This window comes from Panthera onca, chromosome C1 (genome assembly GCF_046562875.1).
Source record: "Panthera onca isolate mPanOnc1 chromosome C1, mPanOnc1 haplotype 2, whole genome shotgun sequence".
NCBI classification, from domain to species: Eukaryota; Metazoa; Chordata; class Mammalia; order Carnivora; family Felidae; genus Panthera; species Panthera onca.
Window position 1 is genome coordinate 76859883 of NC_138346.1, and position 12759 is coordinate 76872641.

At 36.7% G+C, this 12759-nt stretch overlaps 1 protein-coding gene across 2 annotated transcripts in view; it reads right to left on the reverse strand.

Annotated features, from left to right (window-relative positions):
* The window catches only part of KCNJ3 (potassium inwardly rectifying channel subfamily J member 3), a 160671-nt gene that overhangs the window by 134538 nt on the left and 13374 nt on the right, over positions 1-12759 (reverse strand). The gene's annotated exons all lie outside the window — the stretch shown is intronic.

Consider the following 12759-nt stretch of genomic DNA (forward strand, 5'->3'; position numbering starts at 1 on the left):
CCAAGCTTGTACTCTTTTATCATAAACCTTCTCCTTCATCTTCAGGTATCAAGCTTCATCAAGAGCAACATGAAATTTTACATACTTCATGTTTTCAACAAATCTTCCTCAATAATCTAGCCAAAAGTGGATGTTTCTATAAACTTCCATTAGCAACAGATTACCACCTCTCATCTGAATTACTGCTGTAGCACACTAAGTGATCTACCAACCTCTGATTTTGCCCCATTTACTACTTTCTCCGTGGTCAGCCAGAGTGGTTATTTTTCCTGAAACACAGTTGTGATCATGTCACGCTTTCCTGCTGAAAGGCCATGTGTGACTCCCAGTTACTCATAACAATTAAGTGCTACATTTTCTAGTCTTTACTTTTCTACTACCATTTCCAGAAACTCCTTTTTCCCATTACTCCATACATACTCTGTGTCTTTAACCATGCGGATATCATTCAGGACCTGAAACATACCAAGTTTTCTCTTTCTCTTATTGTATTTGCCTATAACAGGGCTTAGCAATGTTGTTCAAGACCAGACCTATTTATAAAGCATAAATCTCTTGATTGCCTTTCCCCTCTGCTCAGCGAGGCAAGGAGCAGATCTGCTCTAAAACTTAGACCCTAGTAATAGAAAATCCTTGATATGTCTTAAAAAACATAGTCTCGGGGCGCCTGGGTGGCTCAGTCGGTTAAGCGTCCGACTTCGGCTCAGGTCACGATCTCGCAGTCCGTGAGTTCGAGCCCCGCGTCGGGCTCTGTGCTGACAGCTCAGAGCCTGGAGCCTGTTTCAGATTCTGCGTCTCCCTCTCTCTCTCTGACCCTCCCCCGTTCATGCTCTGTCTCTCTCTGTCTCAAAAATAAATAAATGTTAAAAAAAAATTAAAAAAAAAACATAGTCTCCATCATTATAAATTATGTTACATTAGAGAAGAAATGCATTTAAATAACTGAATCATTGTTGGTAATGAGAATGCCAGAATAAGAGTCAAAGCACAAAAGCATATTCCAGACTGTTCCACCAACTGCTTCCGAAAAGATAAGCAAGTTGTTTTACCTCACTGAATCATGCTTTCCATTTCCCTAAAATGGAATGTTTTAACTAGATTATCACTAAGAGGCATTTTATCTTTTATAGTTCTATCATTCCAATTCTACTATTCAATTATATGACAGTTGTTTCAAAAATCATAAATGTGTCTCTTTTCTTCTGCCTCTCAACTTTTTCTGGTTCCGATGATATCATGACTTCTAGTGTAAAGGAAGAAATATGCTTCTTCAAAGCTAAAAGTAGCATATTAGATTTTACCAAGTGTTTCCAAGCTAGAGAAGACATAATATCGGGCAGATATCATTAAATGACCAATTCAAATCAGAAACAATATTTTAACTGTTATCTGTACTACTGGTCTAGTAGAACTTGGAACATAGGAGGGCACTCTATAAAAGTTAGGTGCCTACCTTTAGTACATTTAAAGATAAGCAGAATTCAGTTGGACTAGATTGAAGTATTCAATAACTGAATTAAAAACAAAAGACCATGAGTATACTGCACAGAATGAACATAAAAAGTTCTGCACCAGAGTCTGTCCCCAATTTTAGCCAGTTAACCTTAAAAACTTAAGATACCTAGACCTTATTATAAAGGACTACTGTGGGGCACTACCATTCTACAATCTACAGGCTATAACATATTACAATCTTAAGTAAATGAAAAGAATAAGCCATAGAAGTTTGAGAAGCTGTGCATTTCGTGTATAAAAATTAAAATGGAGAGTAATGAAGCATATTTGAAAAAAGGCCACTGGGAGAAATGTAGAGCAAAGCAAAACCAGGAAGAAACAGATAACACATGTTAAGACATTTTTGGAACCGATAATGCTAATCTGAATAAATACACATATACAAAGAGGCTACATCATTTTCTCTCTACATTTTCTAAGTAGTGCTGCCAAATATGGAAGGATTGGAGCCATTTCTGGGAAACTGCTGAATCAGGAGCATGAGTCAGAAAGTAAACCCTTAGCACAGAAAAAGTACTAAAAAAAAAAAAAAAATGTTGAGAGCTCATACACAAACAGACATACATTCAGTTCATAAGGTCCAAACTTTCTAGAGTCATCAAAGCACCATGCACTCTTCTCTCTCCAAACTTATCTCCTTATATTATGTGTATTGGGAAGAAATCTGTCCTCCTGAGGAAACAGATTTTACCTGGATCTAAATGTTGAGGTACAGCACAGAGTTGGTACTGCCTGTGACTAAAGACGGCTCTGAAAACTAATGGCAGGGCATTTTCTATCTTAAATGACAAGAAATCTAAAATAAAAATAAAATTAACCAAAATAAAATAAAGTGCTTAAGTTACATTAAAAATTAATTTAGAGACATAGAAAAAAAATGCTTGACAGTAATTTAAGGGAGACTAAGATGTTCCTTCTCCAAAAGCCTTTAAGATGTAATTATCTCTCTGAAATGGTCTAGACATCACTCTTCTCTGAACTAGGCAGCAGGAATGGATCATGAGCTATTCTCAGGCTTATGAATATATTTTTGGCACAGGAGGTTCAACAAATACACCCCATACATAATCAACACATTTAGGTTATATTCCAAGGGTAAGTCACCCTTGGACAACAAAAAAATTATTTTCCTCCTTCCTCCTTTGCTCCATGACAGGACCTTCTCAATTTTGTAATGGCACTCTATTATCATCATTAATAGATATTAAAATACCACAGCTTATATAATAACTTCATATTTTTTTACCTCATTCAACATTCATTTTCAATAACAATAATAATAGCAGCAATGACTTTGCACTTGAATTTCAGTTCTAAGCTCTCCTGAGCAGAATGGGCCAATGATCTTAGCTCTTTTTCAGACAGAGCCCAGGGCATGCAAATAACAAAGTAATAACTAATCAAAATGAAATAATGTCAAACTGGGCCTACTGTCCTTATTTGTCAAAATAAACTTATTCTATCCGGACCTCAACTCTTACTCATTATCATTTTTTTATTAAAAAGCATATTTATATTTATACTTAATCTCTACAATCTCCAAAGAATTTATCCCAGAAAACTCTTCAAATAGTTTAGCTTTAAAGACTAATAGCCAGTATAGGGGCGCCTGGGTGGCTCAGTGGGTTGGGCGTCAGACTTCAGCTCAAGTCATGATCTCAAGGCTTGTGAGTTCAAACCCTGCGTCGGGCTCTGTGCTGACAGCTCAGAGCCTGGAACCTGCTGCAGATTCTATGTCTCCCTCTCTCTAGCCCTCCCCTGCTCATGCTCTCTCTCTCTCTCTCTCTCTCTCTCTCTCTCAAAAATAAATAAACATTAAGAAAAAATTAAAGACTAATAGCCAGTGTTAGTATAAAATTGTGAAATTGTTCTTTTGAACTTTATAGGAAGCATAATGACATTCTGTCCTATGAAAACCTAAATAACCACAGTGTTCTGGTCTAATGCATGCGTTGCAGTTTCAATGATCAGAATTCTCTCCATCAGTGAGTGGCACTAACATCCTTGCTTGGCATTTATAGTACATCTTCACACAATGTTCCACAATAGCTATCACATCTTGTTCTCGGTTATGATGATGAATAGCAAAGCATTTTAATTCATACTCCTGATTTTCACTGTTTTTCTACCCATATTAATTTGCATTTGGCTACATTGATCAGCACAGTCTGCACTGACACAAGGCATTCATCTCTGAAGACTTTAGAAATATAAAGAGCCACGGACTCTTTCATTTTTATAACATGCCAATGTGGTACATTAGGTCAAGATATTGCAGCTGAGTAGTTAATTCAATAAATATAAGTGGCTTTCCTAGTTGCTGGATTGAGGCAGTCTCAAATATAATGCTCTTAATAAGAATCACCTTAGATGCTTATTAAAAATGTAAATTTCCCGAGCCACAAACATCAGACACTGTAACACTGTAAATCTAGGTAAAAGCCCAGAAGTCTGTATTTTAATAAGTATACCATGGGGTTTCAACACAGTTGGTCCCAAAACTCACACTGAAAATTTCTGAGAATGAGTTAATGTCTAAACTGTGAAGTTCCCTCTCACTGGACTATGCCACATCTTATCCAAAACTGCTTAAACCAATAACAATTCTCCTATGCCTATATTTGACAATTAGCTAGATTATAAAGTTTGCTGACTTATTTTATTCATATCAGCCATATGCAAGATTGTGACAAATATAGTGTCACCCTCCCCAAACTACCTCTCTTCCAGTAATTTACCCAGACCAACCTCCTACACAGCAACAGAAAAAAGTCCATCCTAACATGCTAGGATTATATTAATTAAATATCCTGTAAAATATAACAATGGAAATAAGAGAAAATGACATATATGAAAATAGTCTTTATAAGTATTTGGGGGACTCCAATGCTGAAAAAGGTGGAGTAAGGAAAATGGTGGAATAACTCCAATCATGAGTTTGAAAAGATCTAGTCCACTATCATGACCAAATATTCCATTTTGCTCGACTCAGTTTTAGCACTGAAAGCCCCATGCCTCAGAAAGCTTTCAGTCATAGGTCAACCAATAGGTTGGTCACCATATTTCATACTTCAATATTTAGGCTTTAAATTTGTAAGGGACATAAAAAATGCCTACAATAGCCTATCAAAAGAAAATGCTAAAGTAGGATTTTATTTAAGAATTGCTCATGAAAATTAAGGCCTTGGATAAAAAAAAAAAGGTACCATGGCACCCTAAAATTTGAGCTTTATTTTTCACTCAACGGATTATTCAAGAGGGGTCTCTGAAAAAGAATAAAACAAAAATCACAATTAAGAAGCAATAAATACTTAACAAATATATAATCATAGAAATTACTAGGGGGAGTGTACATTGAGATTTCCAATATATAGACATCCATGTGTTATGGACTTTTAGCTGATAAGGTAGAAAGCCTTCTGAAACACCAACAATTACTTTCAAAGGTAACAGTAATCTGGGCAGGAACAGGAAAACCAAAGAGTTAAACAAGTCACTTCTTGATTGAGGTCCTGGCTAAAATAGGTATGAGGGGCTCAATGCTAATGATTTAGAGCCTGAAATGAGAATGGATAAATACAATTTCCAACGGTCAGAAGAGCACTAGCTCATTTACAATTCCAGCTAGGGGAGTTGCTGATCACTGTTTTCTGACAGATCACTGAGGAGTAATGATTAATTACAATTAATAAAGCTAAAGGGCGTAGATCATTCATAGGGGAACATTATAGGCACATCTCAATTATTTAAAGTTGAACGTCTGCTCTGTGATTTATTCATTAGAAAATGTCGAGCTGTTTTCACTACTAAGGAGAAGAGTTAGTGGTTTTATTTACCTTCCTCCATTTATCTTTTTGTTTCTTTGGGTTCTTCAGTTTCTCAGTAGCCTGCAAAACTTCAGTGGGAAGGATCCTAGGGACCTTTTCCCCATTCCTGTTTAATCCCAACTAACAGCTTTGAAACCAGAGGCCTTTTTCATTATTGTCAACAGTCACATAGTTGCCTGAGCCAAACAATTTCAAGCAGGACCTAATTACCTCTGGTCTGGACTACTGTAACAGCCTAATAACTGGTCTGTCTCCGGTCTCAGCCCCATTCAATCCATCCTCCCCCTGCAACCAGAGGGACCTTTCAATCATGTAAATATGACCATGGCATTCTACTGCTTCATATCTTTCAAGGGATTTATTGCCTGCAGAATTAGATCCAAACTATGACTCAGTGATAGGTTCATCTCCAGCCAGTTTCACTACACATACTCTATACTCCGACCACACCAAATTATTTGATTCCTCTGACAAAATGAAGCCTTAGTTGTTATCCCTCTGGCCAGGGTGCTGAGCTCTCTTTACCCTTCTGATGACCATTTGCTTCCCTTCCTGTCTCAGCTCATGCTATGTCGTCTAGTGGGGTGGGAGTGGGGGTGTCTTCTCAGACCTCCTGAAGAACAAATCCATCGGGGATCACTATTCTAGGCTCCTACTATAGCCTGACACATATCTTTTTTGAGCATATACTGTTAATACTCAATGTCACTCAATTTCTTTCTCCCTGAGGATGTGGGCTTCTTCTGTAATCATTTCTATACTGTCTTACACTTAACATGGATAATCAACAGGCATGTATTGACTGATTTCCTATGAGAAACAATTTGTAACTCAGAAAGCAAGCTTATAAAAAGAGAGAAACTCTATTAAAATCAGTTAAAAATAACAAACAGATCAGAAATGTTTACTGGGATCTACAAAGTACAAAATAAACAGCCATAAAACAAAGTCCTCAATCAATCTTAGAAATTTACAGTTTATCTGGAGATGTAATAAAGTACATGAGTGACGAATGTGAATAATTATACGTGTATATATACATAAAGCAAATATATTTGCAATAGTGTACAGACTATTCAGGACATGCTTTCTCATAATAACGTGCTAATTTTGCAAGTAACTTGGGCATAAAAGGAAATGCAGGCAAATGAGCAATATTAACTGAGAATTCATGAAACAGAACTAGTAGTGCATAGATAACAATAATTTCCAACTCACTAGTAATCAGACCAAAATAATGTCAAATTGGCAGAAAAATTATAATATACATTTTTGGCAAGGGTATGAGGAAATGGGCATCTTCATACACAACTGTAAGTTGTTAACAATCTTCTGGATAGCAATCTTGACACACATTAAAAACCAACAGATTTATATGCCTCTTTACCCAAGAATTCCATCTCTAGGAATTTATGTAACGTTGGTGGTAAATTAATTAAAACTATGGACTATAAAATATTTATGTTATTAAAAGGAGATGCCTAAATGTCCCAGACTAGAAGATAGCAAAGATTGGTATACAATAAAGCCATTAATTAATTTTTTTTACATTTATTCATTTTTGAGAGACAGAAACAGAGCACAGGCAGGGGAGGGGCAGAGAGAGAGGGAGACACAGAATGAGAAGCAGGCTCCAGGCTCTGAGCTGTCAGCACACAGCCCGACGCAGGGCTTGAACTCACGAGCTGTGAGATCATGAGCTAAGCCAAAGTCGGATGCCTAACCGACTGAGCCACCCAGATGCCCCCAATAAAGCCATTAAAACTAATGGTGTAGAATTATAATTTGATTTGAAAGGCGTTAATACATTAAGTTATAAAACATCACATGTAGCATAATAACAATATGTCTGAATGCAGACATGTGAAAGGTTAATGACCAATATGGTAACAAGAACAGTATAGTGGTTGAAATTAGGAGTAAAGATTTTATTTTGCATATTTATGTTTTTTAATTGTTCTGTAATGAACATGTATTTAATAGCCCTTTCATAGTAAAAACAGCTCTTTGAAGCGAAATATTAAAGAAAACTATAGACTAACAAAACACACATACAGGGAAGACTAAATAAATATGGTAGTGAAAATGGTATTACTACAGACACAGGTGTCAAAAGTGAGCATCAGTATATGGACATTACAGTACGAAGAGCAGCCTCATTTTCCATGAAGACATACATGCATTTTAATATGGTAGTCATTGGAGATTTCTGAGCACAGGTATATCATGAAAGTAGTGTTGTAAGCAAATATACGGGGCAATAGTGGGTAATCTGCATGTAGAGAGAGATCTTAAGTCCACTCCTGAGACAACTGCTGTAATTTAGAAGTATTATTATATGGGCTTAAAGAAGAACTGAATTGAGAGACATCAGTAGGAGAGAGGAGCAGCCAAGCACCCTACGCCTTTGGAGCCTTTTCTGATACCTCTCCCTGGAATGCCCTTCTGCCAGGTCTAGCTCTACTTAAGACACAGTAGGCTCAAATGTCATCTTCTCATTATACCACCCTGATTTCCCTATGCTCCCAATCCCTTTTGCCTTATTTTTTTCCATAGCATGGATCACTTTCAACATCCTAGATGAAGCACTTCATTTTGTTTTCTGTTTCCTACATAAGAATATATATGTTCCCTCAAGGGCAGGAACTTTTGTTGTTGTTAACTAATGTGTTCTCTAGGATCAAAATAGTGTTTAGCCTCTAACAGTTGTTCAATAGGAACTTGTGGAGTGAACAATTACATATAAAAAGGGAAAGAGGTAGAGAGTCTGAGATAAAACTGCACACACTAATAGTGAGAAACTTTCCCAATGAGGATGTTTAATTTTAACATAAGATGAGGACTTGGTATTCGGACAAGCTGACTCTGAATTAAAACAGTGCCATCCAGGGGCACCTGGGTGGCTCAATCTGTTAAGCCTCCAACTCTTGAATTCATTTCAGGTCACGATTTCATGGTTCATGAGTTCAAGCCCTGCACTGGGCTCAGAGCCTGCTTGGGATTTGGGGATTTTTCTCTCCCTCTTTCTCTACACCTCCCCCCCACCCCCAAACTGCTCATGCTCACTCGCTCTGTCTGTAGCTCTCTCTCTCTCTCTAAATAAACAAATACATAAACAAGTATTAAAAAAAAAAATAAAACAAAACCGTGGCATCCAAGTAAGGAAAATGCCCTGGAAGTTAAGGATAACTATAGGACCATAGTTGGTGAGGTTTCATAGCTAAGGATAAAAGGAATAGTGGACTTGTGATTATTTTGTGAATTCAAGTTAAAAAAAAAAGAAAGAAAAGAAAAGAAAAGAAAAGAAAAGAAAAGAAAAGAAAAGAAAAGGTGAATATGTAGATTCCCAAAGAAAGAAGGTAATGGCAGAGATTTACATTTATAGGAAAAAGGAGGAAGCAGTGATGCAGGATATAAGGAACAACTGGAAAGTATAAATTAGAAGAAGCAGAAAAATAAAGAGAGGGAGAATGTGATGTCATTGAATCCGGGGACAAACCAGGAGTATAAAGGGACAAATAATGAGTTTTGTATTTTTTTCAAAGATCTCGAAATGTCTGAGAGCAAATACAGTCAAAGGGATATTAGATATTAGGTATATTAAGTATAGGAACTTGAGTCACGGGGTGGTAGGGTGTAGAACTAGCTGTAAAGGAGATGGTTTTAGACAAGAATAGGGACACTTTTCCCCACAGACACCCGGAAAGAGAAGATAATTGTGAGAAAAGGATAAGGAGAGTAAAAAAAAAATGTATAAAAATTGAAGCATCACATTCTTTTTGATAGAATAGGTGGAGATGATATGCCAAGGAAAGGATACGACAGCTGGGACTGGGGGCATGGTAAGAGAGAAAAGGTCTAAAATAGCTCCCACAGGGAGAGAGCCTGGGAGTACAGAAAAGACAATTAAAAAGACTGCCAAATAGCAGCAGAGAGCAGATTGAAGTTTGAAAGCATCCAGTTCTAATGAGCCAAATCTGCAATGCTGTTTGCCTCTAGCAGCGTTCTCTCTCCTGGGAAAAGCAGCAGAGGGAGCAAGAGGGAGAGGTAACACAGGTTTTAGGAATTTGCTGGACTAGCAAAGAAGCAAAGGTTATTAATGAAGAGGCAAATCTCATGCTCCTCATTGGGAGTGAAAATCTAACTCATTTGTAGCAAGGACGGCAAAAATGCTTGAGTCTTATCACTGAGGGGCACTTCCAAGGAAGTGGGGAAAGTAATTATTGTGAGTTCTGAGCCAAAAGCTAAAACTTTCAAGGAAATTAGAAAGATTCTCATTTCTCACCACCACCACCATCACTCCTGTGGAGACTACAGGAATGGGAAGAAGCAAAACCTAAATGAGACCAGAAGACTCTTATCAGAGGATTGCTACAAAGTGAGCAACTTTGTGACTGTGTGTGCATGTGTGTGCGTGTGTGCGTGTGTGTGTGCGCGCACGCGCGGGCGCATGCTGGGGAAGGTGGGCTGGACATTACCACTAATACAAAAAAAGTGGTAACTGTCTAAAGTTTTACGCATTTCTAAGACATTAGGGTCATTCATTTTTGTTTTTCATTTTTTAAATCTTATTTACTCATCTTGAGAGAGAGAGCGTGATCAGAGCAGGGGCAGAGAGAGAGAGACAGAGGATCCCAAACAGGCTCTACACAGTGTCAGTGCAGAGCCCTATGTGGGGCTCGAACTCACGAACCATGAGATCACGACCTGAGGCAAAATCTAGATCCAGACGCTCAACTGACTGAGCCACTTAGGTGCCCCAGGGTCACTCACTTTTAAATAAACTACAAGAGAACCTACTAGAAAAAAATGTATTTTGTTTATTACACAAAGTTTGAGGTTCCTAAATCATTCCTCTACCAGGTAAGCACACGCCTTGCTTTTTAATCAAATCCCAACACTTCCCATTGGTACAATACAGTTGTTTGTAGGGCAGAGGTGGCCCCTCCACCTCTCTGACCTCTCACTCTACTCCCACACTGTTCACTCTGCTCCAACTACCTCTGCCTCCCTTTAGGAATAATTCAAGCTGATTCCCAACTTAGGACCCTTTATTGCTATGCTGTTCCCCCAGACAGGCCTAGGAGGGCCTTCTTGACAGTCAGGCCTCTGTTTAAGTGTCACCTCAGAGAGAACTCTTCTGTCAACCTTCAGTGCCCTGAGATGCACCCTTTATCCCATCACCTGGTTTTGTATTCCATCACCTGTTTTATTCCTGACACATTTTACCTCATAACATCTTATTTTTCTTGTTTTGCCATCCACCTCCCCCATTTAATATGACCCCCGTGAGGAAAGGGATTCTGCCTGTCTTAGCCACCACCATATGACCAGCATTTCAAATACTAGCAAGCACACAATATACATTTAATTATTTGTTTGATGAATGAATGAATGATAGGCACTTATATTTTAATGCTAAATATGATGGAAAGTAACACTGAGTATATGGTTTACTCATCAGACTGTGTACCAAAAAACATGAGAGATAAAAATTATATTGCTTCTCTCTCAAGACATCCCAAAATATCGTATCTATCTTATTCTAAGCAATAAAATATATGAGAAAGTAAGTTTGACCGTGAATGGAAGGACAAAGGAAGAAACACCCTTGAAGATGAATCTAAATACATCTCAGTGAAGATATAAATGATCAAAATGACACAAAAATGTTTATCTTATTTTTACTAACCTCAGGGAGGTCTGGAAATATAGGCAGATTTTACAGAATTTGAACAGTGTGGGATTTAATTAGTTAGGGCATATACATAAACAAAATGTCAGACAAATTTTCCACAAAATAACTCTATAAATTATGACTAATGTTTTTACTGTTTGTCTTGCTATATAAGATCTAGAAACATACTTAATTAAGAGGCTAAGAGGAAGCAGATCTTAATCTCTTCTCCATAAAAGGCAATCTCAAAATAAGAAATTCAGTCTCTAGTCAAGTTTTCACACACTCTATGGAAAGTATTCTCTGCCAGTTCAGTGTTACCAAAAAAAAAAAAAAAAGCAAAACAAAACAAATAAACAAACAAAAATCAGGGGAGGAAATGTTAAAATCTGAACTCTTAATGAATAATTTAATGTACAAAACTCCTAAAGACCTTATGTAGGGCATTATTTATTAACAAATTCTTCTGAAATCTGATGAAGAAAAATCAGTTAATACACAGGTATATTTTCAAAACAGTATTTTCAAAACATGTTATTATTCTCTTAACATGCCCATGTAGAAGCCAAAACTGAAAAGATTAATGAACAAGGAAACCTCTAACGAACCCAAATGGAGAGATGTTCTACAGAATACCTGGACTATACTCTTCCGGTACATCAAGGACAAGAACACAATAGTACGGTTGAAGAAGTATTCCATCTTGAGACTAAGAAGACAAGTAAACAAATGAAGGGCAAAATCCTTAAACTGATGTTGAAGGGAGGTGCCCAGATAGCTATGCAGGAAATTACTAGAACAGATGAAATTTGAACATAGACCCTGAGCTAAATGACAGCATTCTAACATTGTTAAATTTCCTATTTTTTTAATTGTACCATGATTCTTTAGAAAAATTTTCTCATTCTTCAGGAACACAAACCAACTAGGGATAAACAGGAAAAAATAGATGGATGGATGGATGGATCGATCCATCGATCAATCTATCAATTGACTGGCCTAATGAAAAATTTCAAAGACTGTCAAGCGAAACAGAAACTTCACTCATGTCAGTGATTAGAATAACAATAAGTAACTAGTAAACAGATGTGTCAAAGATAGAACCATATGCTATAAGACATAAATCAATAAAAATCACAACATCTGCTGTTTTAAGTTCTAACAATATATTATTTCAATAGATGAAACCTTATAAAAATTGAAATTGAAATATAAAGATTTATTGAAGTAAAAACTAAATATAAAGATTTATTCAATAAAATATACCACGACATCATTTCAATTATAAGTTAAAAACATAATTGGAGGATTTAAACCACAAAACAGTCCACAGACATCAAATTCCAGACATAGATTGATAAGTTAAATCTTTACTCACTGTCCTTAAAAATTTTAATTTTTAAACTGAAACACTAATAATAATAAAATAATAGTAATACAACATGCAGCTTTGGGATGGTTATTACATCATTCTTACTTTATAGAGAAAGAAAAGAAGCTTATAGAGATTAAGTATCTTGCCCAAAATTTAAACAGTAGTCTGTGACAAATGTTCAACGATTATAAGAGCCTGCCTTCCCTTGCTCCTTGGACAAAACTTTATGCCAGGATGGGAATTTTTTCTTTATGTAACACTTCCAATCTTAGTATAAAGCTTGAACATGTCTATATTACTGCCAATGTTACTTTCAAAATTCCTATAGTTTATATATAATAATTAGCACCTTAAGGTGGAGAATG